Source organism: Clarias gariepinus, chromosome 6, assembly GCF_024256425.1.
Source record: "Clarias gariepinus isolate MV-2021 ecotype Netherlands chromosome 6, CGAR_prim_01v2, whole genome shotgun sequence".
Taxonomy (NCBI): Eukaryota; Metazoa; Chordata; class Actinopteri; order Siluriformes; family Clariidae; genus Clarias; species Clarias gariepinus.
In genome coordinates, this window is record NC_071105.1 from 34,156,807 (window position 1) to 34,172,497 (window position 15,691).

Here is a 15,691-nt window from a genome sequence, read left to right on the forward strand (position 1 = left end):
ATTCTTCCTCCCCCCTTTTTTTTTGGTTTACTTCTGCTTCATTCGTCCTACAGAATAGCAGCAGGGAAGGTGCTTAAGTGCTTGGACAGAGTGTGACTGGAAGAATGAATAAACATTACTGTATACATAAAAAAGGCTTCTTCTGCCCCTAACCTTATGGATCCTGCGCACTCTGTACGAAAAGCTGCACTTAAGTGCACAACTGTTAAAAGCAAAGCTATAGTAGTACAATAGGGTTTAAGTAATTGAAAAATTAATGAAGTTATAAACCTCACGAGTGATGGCAGTAATGAGATCATTTTTAAAGAAATGATGACACTGCCTTTTTGAGAACCGAGATTTTAGAGTCTATAAACGCTAAGGTTCATGCTCCACTCCAGTTTTATTGTCGAACTCTGAGCTGTGCAAAGAATTTGGCATGACCATTTTTCTTATCAGTTTTATTATGTGTGTGTTCACAAGACAGCCTAGCACAGAAAAGGCAGCTGGGTTCTTACTAGATCATTATGACGCCTGACATGAGTTATTTAGATAAGTATTATACATCTACAGCAACTCCATTACTGCATTACTCCTCTTGTGATTTTTCTTCTTTGCTGTGGAGATGTGATGCAATGTCAAAATGGAATAAGTGGGTTCAATGAGATACCTACACGCCAACTTAATTACCTAGACATTGAAATGATGCAGTTCAGTTTTTCTTGCAGAAAGCAGAATGCACAGCACATCACGTTCTTTTCCAGTGTTTTCCAAACTTTGCAAATTTTCAAGGTCAACAGCAACTCCGACCAAATCCAATCCTATTTATTTTTTAATATCGACGGATATAATGACAGTCCCACACATCTGATTTCCAAATTTCACACTCATTCACACACTACGGGCAATTTGGAAACGCCAATTAGCCTAATTTGTATCTGCTCGGATTGTGGGAGAAAACCCACCAAGCATGGGAAGAACAAACTCCACACACACACAGCGGAAATCGAACCCTCAACCCTGGAGGTGCCGCAGCGGTAAAAAAGATAAATAAAAACCTGATCAAGTGAAAACATTTTCAATATGGGTAAAGTTTAATCACCCTGTCATTTGGGAGATCACAAGGTCAAATCCTGACAAGTAGTCACTTTCAAATGTGTGCCTTTCACATGATGCATCCTTTCCCCTTCAGGGAATTAGCTTTTGTGCCTGGTAAAATTTCTACTTTCTCTTAAAAGAGGGTCAAAAATCATAAGTACTTCTACTGAATTTAGTTAAAGGGTTCATCTGACCCTGTCAGATGTGCAGCCGGCATGCTATAGGGGGAATTGGTAATCAATCAATCAATCAATCAATCAACCAATCAATCTATATATCTGTCTATCTGGCTAGCGGATACAAAAAACTAATAGATCACGGGCATGAATCTACCTTATACTGTTCTGCTAACACACTGTAGTGGGTATTTACTCAAGCACTGATTTTGTTTCCACAAACAGACTCCCCATGAGGACTGGTTGAAGCCACCAGGACTCTTAACACTTCCAAGATCCTTAACAGTTCCATTGTCTTCGCAGTCAAACACACATCAATCGAGCGTCTGCATCTCTCCCTAACGGTTTGTTTGTTGTGATGGCCACCTGTTAATCTAAGGGAACACAAATCTTAAAATTGGCAAGGAGACCGCGGACGGCCCGAACCGAGAGCCAGTCAAATTTACAAAACCAAATATTTGGAACTTATGCTTTGGCAGATTTGCAGATAATAAACAGAGGGTGAAAAAGCTTGACAGTGAAATACATAACTGGAACATGTTGTATTCAGGAGTGAAATGTGTGATAATTTGATGCTAACAAACCTCATTCTAATGCCAGTCATACCAGCAGCTGCTGCTACCAGGAGTGGGTGAGGCAAATAATGGCTTCGGAGGTAATAGGGCTATTACAGCGGCGTATGATCGGGTTGTTACTTCAGTTCTGATGTTTCCAAAAATAGCCATTAAAATTTATCTACCTGTTCATGTGCTTACAAAGATGTACAATGAATTGAAGAGGACCTAAACCCCACACTGGGTAACCATGGGAACACTAAAGTCATTTCATCTGGGAGCCAAAACTGGGTTTAACACAACAAACTTGCTCAACAAACACAAAATCTAAAAATGCAGCGAGTTGTCCCACTGTGAGCCCTAGATACACACATACAAAAGCATGAGCCATTCAAGGCAGAGCTGACCTGACTTGAGACTAAAAGCTCATAAAAGAACACCATGAGTCTGCGAAGAAATTCTAACCTAAATGGCCAAAGCAGTTCGATCGGTTTTTCAAAAGAAATATCTACACAGACCTATTCTGTGTAACAGGAGGGACAGATTTCTGTTAAAAACTAGGTCATAAACCTCGCCCTAAGACAATGTTTCCCGGTGGGCTGTGGAATGGATCCAGAAATATTTGCAATTTATTTATGGACATAAAGATTTGGATGGAAGCACGTCCACACTGACCTCTGCACCTATCCGTTACATCCCATTTAGACAGGCTAGCAACAGCTCAGATGAAGTTTCTTTTCAGATGAAGATCTTTTGCTGACTTTGCAGACAGTCAATAAACGTTATGGTGTCCTTGCATTGTCCTGGTCTTGGACTTACTTCATAACTTCTCTGGCTGCCAAGGATGACCAGGATGATCTCAGTGCTTTTAACCATGAACTGTTTTTGCATCTGGACCCCGACTCATCACATGCATCGATTTCCTTTTCAGTAAGCATCTCACTAAAAAAAGTACTAATGATTATGTGTAATACTGGATTTAGTCACAAGCTTCGGTAAGACTCACCACGTCGGAGGCCATCTGTCATGTTGAGCGCAATTAAAGTACGGCAGATGTGCTCCATCTAGGACCACGTTGATTGGCTTTTCGGCAAAGGCGTATCAGTTTCCTAATAAAGAATTTCCTGCTGGGTAACATGCCTACCTAAAGTGTTTAATATTCATGTCAGCTTGGAGAGCTTTTGGATCAAAAGTGTTATGCTGTTTTTATATGCCCCCGGATGATAAATTAGGAGGTGTACTGCTAGCAGGAATCTGTTTTGGTATCATTTTACTATCAGTTTCCATTGTTTGTAGATGTTTGTCTATGGTGACCCCTAAGTTAGTCTTTTTTGGAAAAACTTTCCATTGACCATTTATATCAATCAGTCATAACATTAAAACTTTAAACTCCACTGTGCAGCTCTCACCCCCTTCGGGGCATTTCTCCACAAGACCTCTGGGGACATGCTGTGGTGTCTGGCACTGGGACATTATTGGCGGATCCTTTGGGTTTTGTGGGGTGTGTGTTGGGCCCACCATGGATTGGACTTGAAGGTTCGTCTGCTGCATTTTATGCATGCTCGGTCTGATTAAGAAGCTTGAACTCTTTGCCTGCTAAGCCCCATAAGCAGCAGGCAGTGATGCACTGGGTGTTCTGATACCTTTCTATCATACCCAGCACTTACCTTTTTCTGTGGGATCAGACCAGATCGACTAGCTTTTGGCCTCCACAGGCATAGATGACCTTTGGGTGCTCATTATCCGGTCAACGGTTTTCTGGTATATAATTGATAATCAATGTTATTCAATTCATAACGTGGTGGTGTGGCTTACGTTGTCCTTTCATTAGCCATAAAAATTGTAAACATGACTAATACGTCGTAAACATGAGCATCAAAATGGCTCATAAGGATTAGTAATTATGACTTGTAGAGAAGTTTATGTGCTTGTAATTAATTCTTTACAGCAGCAATCAGTCATACTTTCTTAAATAATAATACAGCTTTATTATGTATTTTTCGCCCTTAAAAACAATTAACATTTATAAACCTATAGACAGCTCTTAAAGATTTACTATAAAAGCTACTAACTAAAACACTATACAGTATGTAGTGTAGGTACTAAAGACACAAAGGATGCACCCTTGACCTGTACTATCTGATACCACTCAAATGATAATGGTTTTTCTGTTGAGTCTGGTTCCTATTAAGGTTTCTTCCCAATGTCATTACCTTGCCACCGTCGCATTTGGCCTGCTCATCAAGGTCAGGCGCTGTTAGATATAGTCTATACATGTTCTAATTATTTTGATTCATTTTTAATTCTGTAAAGGTACTTTGTGACAAGAACCATTGGTAAAATCACTAGATTGAATTGAATTAAATATACTACCCTTAGAAAGATTTTACATTCAACATAGCTGAATTAGAGCTGTGTAAAAATATATTATCAAACTTAACTGAATCTTCAATTTTAACATGTAAAAACATTAAAAAACATGTATTAAACTAAAGTTTTGCCGGATTGCTGGAGAGGCGCCTGCGGTCCACAATGTGGACAAGTCAAGTTAATACCCAGGCAGTATTAATTTTTCATTTATTTCACAAAAAAGACCAGAGGTCTGCTTTTTTGGGGCTCACAAGCCTGAACTGTTTGCGAATTCACAGTTAAAGTTCACCCAAATAAAACTGAAGTGAAAATGATTTACTTCCAGAAGCAAATACTTGCCACTTCTGTGAACTGTCTGTACCTGCCAAGTGATATTTGTTTCCTTGGGAAAGCAGAAAAGTTTTCAGATTCCTTTGACAACCAATAATAAAAACTGATATCATTATTACTGCTAGAAATAAAGTAGGAACCAAAGGTTTTAGCTATACTTGGCGTATATAGAGTAGGTGACTGCCAGTTTCTCAGACAGTTGGAAAACTCTTGTAAAATTCTGGTAAGGTCAAATAAAGTTGATGACAAAAAGAAATATCAAATGGTTGACCTCTCAAACAAGACATATCTCAGACGCATAGACAAAACACAGGATTTATCAAGTGTCGAGATAACGGCGAAGTTTTAGACATCAACGCCTTATATACACTTTTAACATCGTACTTTGAAGATGTTTTATCTGTAAAAACTGGAAAGGACCAGTATTTGCCTGATTCCATCAATATCGTAAGTCTTTTAAGCCTTAATACTTGTCCGAATCAATCAAAAACATTCAAAAACCTTATAAAAAAAAAAAAAACCCAAACACACCACCATTCCCCCGGCCTCCAGATACCCTGAATCAAACATCAGGCTGGAAAAAAGAAGCTTAATTTGTATGCTTTCGTTCTGTCCAAGTGGTATGATTTATTTATTTTTTTATCCCAGCATCTGACACGAACATGTATTTAAAGAGGTTGACATTAAACAGAATTAAATGCCAAAATAAATCTCCGGAGGTGGAGCAAGTATTAAAATAATATTTGAGGGATGTAATCTGCGAAAATATTTATTAAAATGGATTTAAGAGGATTGTGCTTATCCTTCTGTAATTTATAAAGTCAACACAGCAAGAGGAGTTTCCTAGACTGCCATCTGGTGAGATGGCCCGAATCTGATGACCCTTCACGACTTCATCATGCATATCCCGTTATAGTGCTAACATTAAAGATGTATCCGTATCAGATTTCTCGGTATGCGCCAGTATACGTTCACACCTCTGCACTGAAACTGCTGCATGTGTCTGTCGGATCCGTTACACGATGCCCGTGTTGTTCTCCGGTTTCTGAGCGATGTTGCTTCGCACCCAAGAACGGTGGCAGACAGAAGGCCAGCAGGCACTGGAGCAGATCAGGGCACAGATCCACACTGAATTATACAACGAGACTAAACGAGGGATATGGTGGACGATCAGGAGCAGAGGAAAGACGAGGAAGCATAGATAGATAGAGAGATAGAAAGAGAGGAACCGGCAAGGTGAGGAAAGGGCTAGCTAAAAATATTCATCAATAATGGACGTGTACTGGACAGAGAGGAGAGGATTTCTCCCAGCTGATACAGCTTTGTGTACGTGAGCAACAGACAGAGAGAGAGAGAGACAGAGAGAGAGAGAGAAAGAGCCAGTGAGAACAAATCTGGTCTCCTCTGAAATGGAGTTCTACAATCCACCGAGTCACCTCAATGCCCTCATCAATAATGCAGCTAAGCCTCTACAGGAGGAACAGATCTCTTCTGAGCTCTCTGCACATAGAAAGCAGAAAAACCTGCAAACACACACAGCTGTGCTGGATAATTTAAAGCTGAAGTCAATTCCAGAGCAGAATGAAGCTCCAGATGCTGCTCAGATCTGGACTTTTTGGAAGAGTGAGCCCACATTAGTGGAGAGCCTTATAAATAATTAGATAATCAGGGTGTGAAATGTTCATTAAATTCAATACGATATTTTGAATAAGGCCGAGGCCATAGCGGCTATACCGGGAGAGGAAGCCAACGAGGCCACACCTCCTTTATTATGACTGACAGCCACAAGGGCCACACCTCCTTGATTGCGGCTGGCACCCAATGAGGCCACACCTCCTTTACTGTGACATACAGACAGAGGCCACACCTCCTGCATTGGAGTGATACCTACTGTATAGAGGTCACAGAGACCACTGGCTACACAGGCCACACCTCTTTTTACTGTGACAGAGGCCACGCCTCCTTCAATAAGGTTAAAGCCAGCAAGGCCACACCTCTTTCACATGGACTAACAGAATGACGCCACACTACTTTAATTGGATCCGACAGCCTTAGAAACCACACCGTCTTTTAGAACTGAAAGACTAAGGGGCCGCGCCTCTTTCGCTGGCACTGCCACAGTGGTCACACTTCCTCGACTTCAGCAGGACACACATCAGTAAATTAGCCCAGAACAAAGTCTCTGTCTCTCTGTCACACACACATTCATGCGCACACACACACACACACGAACAACTCCTCCGAGGATGAGCCCAGAAGTGCTGATTACTGAACTTCCAGAAACACTAGCTTAATTTCTGCCGAATCAGTTCAAGCAATGTCATTTGGGTTTCCTTATTAACCAGGTCCCTACCATGGCGCAGTCAGGTTTCACTCACACACAGTCACACACCAATACACACACACTCAGCAAAACTGTACAGCCATTTCATACAGGCACACATGACTACACCCTGCCCACAGATGTCCTTTTATAGTTTGTCCCCAGGTGTGTGTGTGCGTGTGTGTGATTGTTTGCCAGACTGCACTGGACCGCCTGCACAGACTGACAAACTTAAATGAGACTTTTGTAAAAAGAAATTTTTTTGTATTAAATGTAAAAAAAACAAAAACCAAGCAGAGAGCATGCCATCTGCTCCCCTAACACACATATTTTAAAAGTAGTTAAGTTACTCTCTGTAGCATGTAATGAGGTACTGTATCTTGATTAAAGCTACTCTTCTACCCTGTTTAAATAAGGCAGTTTAGTTAATTGGTAATCATTTAAGGGCATATTCACAGGAAAACACGCTGCACCAAATAATAAAAAATAATATTATGTTAGCCGTACAAGCAGTTCTTTTACTGCACTACATACAGACACAATACATTTTTATTTTATCTCAGTGGTAATGCTATAATCGCAGTATTGCTTGAAAACATGCAGTATTGTTAAAATGAGCAAGCATTTTTTTTATACTTCAAACTACCTTTGTACCTCCATTATTATTTTTGTGACAATGGTTTCGGCCTTTTTACTCTCTGCAGAGTAAGGCTCGAGCTTGTTGAGGGCTTCTGCTATAGGTGGTTGAGTGAGAGTTGACTTAAAAGATGTAGCTGCTGCGTCTGCAGATAACTTTTCCTATTCAAATCGTTCACTGTGCATTGTTCTTAACCGGCGAATAGGGTTAGCCGAGTTGAAGATTTTGGCGGACATTCAAATTCAAATTCTATCTGTCACATACACAGTACGATATGCAGCGAAATGCTTATATGACCCTCCATGACCTTAAAAATAAAAGCTTATTAAAAAGAAATGAATATGAATAAAAAAAGAAATACAATATATAATAAATTTAGCTACTGTAGGATAAAATAAAAATATTATGTACAAATAAAGATATTGAAAAAAATAGAAGTTTTTGGGTAAATAAAGAAAAATGACTAGGGGGTGTGCAAATATGCATGAAAGTGTCTTATTAAAGTGACTTGTGTGCAATGATCCAAGAAATGAAATAAAAATATGTAAGGGTGCATGAATGTGTCCATAAGTCACCATGAATGTCCAGGATGAGTGCGAAGAGACAAGTTCCCAGATGTACTGTAGTTATGCTTCAGGGAATAAAAAAATAAAAAAAAACTTATTGCAAATTTGATGCCTTTTAAAGAAACTCGGTAATAGCCCCAGGTCAGCGATGGCATGTCGACTCGATAGTATCGGTTTACGTGAGCGGCCAGTTGGGAGACAACCGATCTGTAAAGATTGAGTGGAGCACCTTTAATAAAAATGACTAAAAGAAAAATTTACACAATATCTCTTCTTTAATTGAATGAAATCTGAACTTCACCCAACCTGCCTGCAACTATACTGACCTTGGTTCTAAATTCTGTCCCGAGGGAAACAAGCTGTGCAAACACACATTTAAGTACAAGTAGTTGGGGGAACAGTTGGATAACCACCAATAAAAATCAACCCTACACTAGCTATAGAGAGCTTTATGTCCGGGGAATAAATAGCAGTGTTTATTAATACAAATATTATATTATTATATAAGCTATAATTTTTTTAAAAACTTAATTTGCATGCACTACATGTTGCTTCCTGCCATAAAGCATAAGTGTATGCAAAAATATGTCGAAAAGTTGCTCTTGTTTGTTTACTCACAATCACTACGTACAGATAAAAGCAGATAATAACCAGATAATACAGCATTATTATGAGGGGCGTTAAAGTCACCTGAAGTCTTTCGATTGTACAGAAGGTATAAATCCCCATTATCTCTCTATGTAATCCCCTACTACACTAATGCACTAATTCCAGTGTTTCACTAGTGCTTGGATTTTCTCATTATACCAGAGCCATGATACTGCTTCATATCTGAAACGCTGGCCTCCCAGGAACATGTGAGATGTGAAACATGAAGGTGTTCGTGAATGACTGCATGTACAGTTTGCACACATAAATCAGTCAATTAACTGTTAATTAAAAAGGATCGTGCGTTCCAGTCAGTGAATGTTCACGGGAACGTGTGCAGTGGTCTCTGAGCCACCTCGGCTGGAATCGCTATTCACGGGCGTACAGCATTCTTTAAAATGTTTGCACAATTCAAATGTTTTACTGAGGCTAAGAGTCTTAACACCGTACTTTGCTTGATGTGTTTTCACAAGAAAACATATTTTAACAGGAAATTTCATCCAGGAAAGGCCCAGTTTTCCTTTGATGCTCCACATACTAAAATAACGAATACAAGTTAGAAGCAAGGCAGATGCTGTAGTAAAAGTACATCGACACTCATCTGTATCTCCAAATATTTATATCTGTATCTGGTTCAAACCTTAATTGAAAATGGGATAAACAGGAAATGCTTTCTTTGTGTGTGTGTGTGTGTGTGTGTGTGTGTGTGTGTGTGTGTGTGTGTTTATATTTATTAAACACTAAAAATACATTAATAGACTGAGGGAAAAAACAGAGGAAGAAATTCCAGGAAGATCTGTAAATTTTGGTTCTGGCAATTCCTGGCCCTCAGCAACATTACTTAAACTACAACTTTCATTCTGTTTGTAAAGTTTCGTTTTTCCTGTGATTCAGTTTCTAATGAATTTATTGAGTTATGTGGTTGGGCTCTATTTTTTATTATATGACTCATATCTAACCACTTGCCCACACCCAAATAAAAAAAAAATGTGTGTTTAAAAAAAAAAAAAAAACCCTAAAAGCACTAATAACGCTTCTTCTGCTTGTATTTGTGCCTTATCTGTTTAGAATTAATTATCTGTTTATTACTTTACTAGTTACGGTGACTAGAAAAAAATGAAGCATGGGTAGATCTTCTGACAAGAATAATTTTCAGTCTTGAATGCAATTAGCTTTAGATCTCCTTAGCTAAAACTAGCTGAAGTAAGCGTCGGTGATGTTTAAAGAGTTTGTAGAAATAGTTCAAAGTTAAAGTAAAAAATAAGCTTAACAGCTTTAATTTAATCAGGGTGATGATATTTTTTAAGTTGAAGCCCACAATGTCTGTCTGCAACAAAGATGAACCCCTAACATTTTTTTAATTGTTATTGTTTCACAATTTAGTTTGGGGTGATGACATTATGCTGTATTGGTTTCCACTGGATTGGTGGTTAAATATTAGGAAATTGTACACAATTTACACCTAGTTCTCTGTCATTTCATCTTATTACTGTACAATCGATGGCAAAATTAGGATATACACACCCTGACAAAAGTCTTGTGGCCAATCCAAGTTGTAGGAACAACAAATAACAACTTGACTTCTAGTTAATTATTTGGAATCAGAAGTGGTTTATATGAAGAGCAAATGCCGCTATATTACGCTTATTTTACCAAAATCTTGACCAATGAATCTTATCGTGCCGTGATTTTTAATTATTTAATTAGGACAGAAAGGTCAGAATTTGTTTAGACAAAAGACTGTTCTCAGGGTGTGTAGAAAGGCTTATGTTTACGCCACTTTTGTTGTCAGCCAAATACTGTACACTCCCTGTTTGGTAATCGGAGAGTGAATTAAAAAAGTAAAAAAAGGAAGAAAGTAGATCAAGTTTAGTCCTAAAAGGACTCCAGCGCATTAAAATGCACCTATACGACTTCAGCGCTGTTATTTTTGTTCTTAATCCCAGTAAAAATATTCAGTATACAGTACATGTAGCTTTTCTAGTTAATATCTGTTGGAACTAGTGTTTGTTTACATTGAGCAAGTAGCCTATTAGCTTATATTAAAGTAGATTATTAAGTCCAGCACATAACAGCTGCTTCTAACGTCACTTCTACACAAAATTCTTAATTTATTTATGGCACAGGTTTAACCTCAGGCAGATATCCAAATACTGCAAAAGGTTCATTAAATTCTGTCCAGCAAGTTTTGCATGATGCTTAGACAAAATTTGACTGAATAGACATACAGACAGACAGAAAAAAAAGACTAGTTTCGGGTCCTTTAACAGATGAAATGTAAAGATACTGAAAGTAAGCGAGTTCTGACCTATTTACAGAAGAAGAAAAAAAAAAACTTTGTTTAAATAGATGAATAATACCTGTGGTCCTAGATTCCAATTTTGAAAAGTGAAAATAATAATAATTATTATTATAACACACACACACACACACAATCTTCAAAGCCAGCTTGTTCCCTTTCTCTGATCAAGAAACAAATTCTGCCACAAAAAAATTAAATAACATGAAAATGAAGACTGATTATAGCTTCCTTGAAAATGGAGCACAGGGGTCGTACTGGTGTTTTGTCAACATTAACAGTATTGTGTTTTTTATTATTATTATTTTTTTTTTATTATAGACACATTCTCAATCTGGACACTGGACAACAGACCAGTGCATTAGTAATGATCCTGGCGTGTTCGTCCAGCGTCACTACCGCAGCTGAGCCTGTTGTTTAGGACGTGCCAGTCTGTGAAGAGTACCAGAGAGAGCAAGCTGTTAACGCAGGGAGAGAATAAGATGTCTGAATGTGTAGGAGCTGTCAAGATTTATTACGGTTTTATTGATTTAATGATTTGGGTGAACCAAGTGACCTGACGAAAGAGTAGGAGAGGAGAGCGCTGTGCAGAGATGCCACGGTTATCAAGAAAAGGCGGTGTGCAAACACACACACACACACAAAATCATATATTTATCCATCTTGTAAAAACCTGATTGCCCATACCCCAACCACACACACAATTTCCCTTCTTCTTCGTCACAGGCGAACTAGCCTAACAAAGGCAGAAGTGCTAACTACAGTATGAGAGCTGAGGTACTATCTAACCAGTTAAACTGACCAAACAAACCTTTTGAGACAAGAAATGTTTAATGTTTACCTCATGCATAATGCAACACATGATTAAAACAGCTATTTTTCTCCCTCTGGAATTTTAGCAGTATTTTTTTACTTGAGAAAGTTTCTTGCTAAGAAGCTAATCAAGTGAGTGCTAACTAATAAAATCTGAGGTGCTAATAAATTGTGCTAACACAAGCTGTTAAAATCACTGGTGTTTTGTTGTCTTCTAGTTTAAGTTTTATTAGTTTTATTTGTTTTGTTTGTTGTTGTTTTTGTCTTTTGGATACTTCTGAATCTTTCTCTGCTAACAAAAGCTAAGGTGCTAATGGAGTAAGAGGGCTGATTAAACGAAAGCTGAGGCGCTAACAAACAGAGCTAACAAAAGCTGTATATTATCGCGTCTTGAAATTTGAGTTCTTGGGTTTCTTCTGTATACACCATCCTCCTCCGCTAACAAAGGCTAAAGTGCTAATTGAGTCCAAATGCTGACTTACTGTGAAGAAAGTTGAGGAGGTAACAAAAAGAGCTAACAAATGTCATTGGTTTTGTGTTGTCTTGAAATTGGAGATGCTAATCAGCCAAAAGGTTCAACAGTTCTGCGGAGCTAAGCAACATGACATACTAGACTTTATATGTCATTCATTTGTGCATGCTCATGTGAGTGGAAATTTCACAGTTTTTCTCAAATCTGTCCAAAATTCTATGTAACTGAAATGATTTCTTTTGGGCTCATTCCGTGTGTATTGCGGAAACCCCAATGGTATCATCATCATCATCATAATCATCATCAGGTCAAAGTGGTCTCAGCTGGGAGGGCTGTTTGGGACCAGATGCCCTATTTCAGGAACCATTATTTAGCACTACGGTTTTGCTAAGCATAAAAAAGATCACTTTATTCTAGGACCAGATAACTATTTAGTATTCTGCATGCATACATTTATTTTTTTTTAAACTGATTAACACATTTTTCATTTGCAGGACCACTGGGAAGACACCCACAGAAAGCCTTAAACAACCATCACCGATGCAGAGAATTCTAAAAACAACCCTCCACACACACACACACAGACATACACACACACTTGGCGTTTACCTGCGCTGCTAAAATAAGCGCAACCGAATGAGATTGCATTTCTGGTAAAGCCAAGGTTCTCTCACTGTCTAATTCAATTCAAATCACTAGTGCTTTACTGGCACGAATTGTAATGCTCTTCCCGGCTTTATTTCTTTCTCAGTGAAGGCAACACCCACGCGTTCGTCTCCATCTCTACTACATATCTCTTTTTCTGTCTTTCTCATAAACATCTGCCGGGGCAAGACGACAATGGAGTAAGAGCTCACAGTAGTATTTCAGATGTGCTGAAACAAGTTCGCTGAACTAGCTCGAACATAGCTCTTACCTCTCGTCTCAAAACATCTGAGGATTCCCCTCTGCTCCGTCTCTCTCTCTCTCTCTCCCTCCCTCCCTCTTTGGCAGCCTAACACATCTCTGTTCCACTGTTTATGTTTTTCACAAAGGTGGTATAAGGTCATTAGGGTGAAGCTACTTTCCTTTTATGGGAACCTTATCTCCTCCCACTTTATTGTACCGCACACATTCACTGAACAAAAGAAAAATGCACCGCATGTAAGCCTTGAATAATAAATAAAATTTTCTGCTGTTAGTCGAGACGTAAACGCACTTTTATTTTGTTCAGTAAGTGTGTGCGGTACAGTAAGATTGGAAGGGGATAAGGTTTCCATAAAATCTGTATAATATATACACACACACACACACAATATAATACTATCTCTATCTTCAAAAACATGTTTGTGTGTGCACGTGTCTTTATTTTTATTAAATACTAAAAATACTACTAATATAATAATAATAATAATAATAATAATAATATAAAATACTCTACACACTCATACAGCTACTGTACATTACTAGCCTTCAATGGCTCTAATCTGTTAATTGATGATTTTTGAGCCTGGAAACATGAACTGTTTTAAAGTTCTTAAAATACTTTAACAACTGCCTTGTTCTTGTTGTCAATTACCTAATTCCATATGTGGTATTTTATAGTTTTGAACACTCTACAGTATTGTTCTGAAATAGAAAAGAAAGTAAATCACACAAAAAAACATTGAATAACAAAGTGTGTCCAAACTACTGATTACAGTCTTATAGCACTGTTCAAGATAGATACTACAGATATTGATCTACACAGGGTACTTTTATGATAAATTTCCCTACCTATGATTTAATTAGAATTAGATGATACAAAAACATCTGTTTTGTGTCTGAAGACAGTATGGTAGGCAGGCCGAAAAAAAAAAAAAAACACAATGAGTGTGCCATCTTCCCAGCAACCAGATGACAAAGTGGAAATGTAGCTTTTTTTATTACATGTCGATCACAAGTGAAAAAATGTGCAGGGGTGGACTGAGGTGTTTCATAATGACGCACAACAGAAAGAAGGCACCATTGTTGCTCAGTGTTCTTGACTGCTAGTGGACGGCTTGCATTACAACTCGCATTACAACCACCAAATGCAGCGACGTGTTGAAACAGTGCCATTATCACTCGAGTTAAAATAAGCATTGCATTATTATTCTCGAAATTGAGTGCTTCTTTCCCATGAACAGCGCTGTGGTGTCAGGCTAACACACCGAAAGCTGGGCTTTCAGATTTTAGTACTAGATGTAGCCCAGCAGGAAGCTCAATGTTGGGTGGTTATTGTAATTTCGTTGTAATGATGTTGCGATGATGTCCACCGTCGGGACAATGTTGTTTTCAGTAATTCAAAGGTATCTCAAACAACAGTTTTTTTTTCTCTTTTTTTTACCATTTTTACTGCTTTCCAATTAAAAATTGTATTTAATTGCACAGTACTTTGGCTGCAGAATTCAAACCCCACTCACGCCATCGGTTTGCTCTTTATATTGCTTTGAAGTCATTTTCGAACCACTGTGTTGGGGCTTTCGTTCAATGTTAACCCAAATTCATGTAGCTAATGTTGTATAAAAAACTTTTAAAAAAATAATTGTTGTCCCTATGTAAATAACGTTGCCAAATCAACATTTTGACGACCAAAAATTCCTTTTTGGATGGGTCAGGTGACTACTGGAAATTACGATCATCTCTCTATAATCTTACTCCTGCTCCTGGAGGCCCACCTGTCCTGCACATTTTATTGTGTCCTCTGTTCCCAGGACACCTGAGTTAACTTATCAGCTACTTAACAGTCTTCCGTGATTCGACATGGGTGTGATAAAGCAGGGAAAAAAACAAAATGTGCAGGGCAGATGGTCCTCTAGGACAAGGGATGAGAACCACTGCTGTAAATCCTTTCTAAGTAAAACTGTTCCTTTTGCAGTTTTTTTTCTTGAGGAAGCAGTGAAATGTTCAAAAAAAGAATTTCTAGCTGGATGATGTTTCTGTCACAGTCGCTCATCAGCTGAGAGAAAGGGAAGCGGTTTTTGGTGTTGGAGTAACTCTTTTCTTTTCTGACTACCTGCAGTGACGGCTTCTTATTCCACAAAATAACAATTTAACAAATCATTTCACAAAAAAGTTTGATTTATAGCCAAGGACGTTTGGGTGTATTTGGAGAAATGCTAAAACTAAATACATTTTTATGATGCACATTATGTGTTATGATGTTTATACTGAATTTAGTACATTTACTAGCAATTAGTCTGCAAAATGGTAGTGTTTACTCAAAGAAAGGTCTAACAACAAAAAGATGTTAAATTTAACAGTCTGTAAATTTATCAGTTTGGGCATATTCAAACTTGCTTCAGCCTTAAGATCACTTTTGACAAGCGTTAGTTTCTTTTGTTAATAGTACCTACGTACTATAGTTATAAAGTTCATGAATTATACACATTTTAACATCTGTTAAATCAGGCCTAATGTAAAGCG

At 38.2% G+C, this 15,691-nt stretch overlaps 1 protein-coding gene across 2 annotated transcripts in view; it reads right to left on the minus strand.

Annotated features, from left to right (window-relative positions):
- The window catches only part of mgat3b (beta-1,4-mannosyl-glycoprotein 4-beta-N-acetylglucosaminyltransferase b), a 51,387-nt gene that overhangs the window by 3,556 nt on the left and 32,140 nt on the right, over positions 1-15,691 (minus strand). The gene's annotated exons all lie outside the window — the stretch shown is intronic.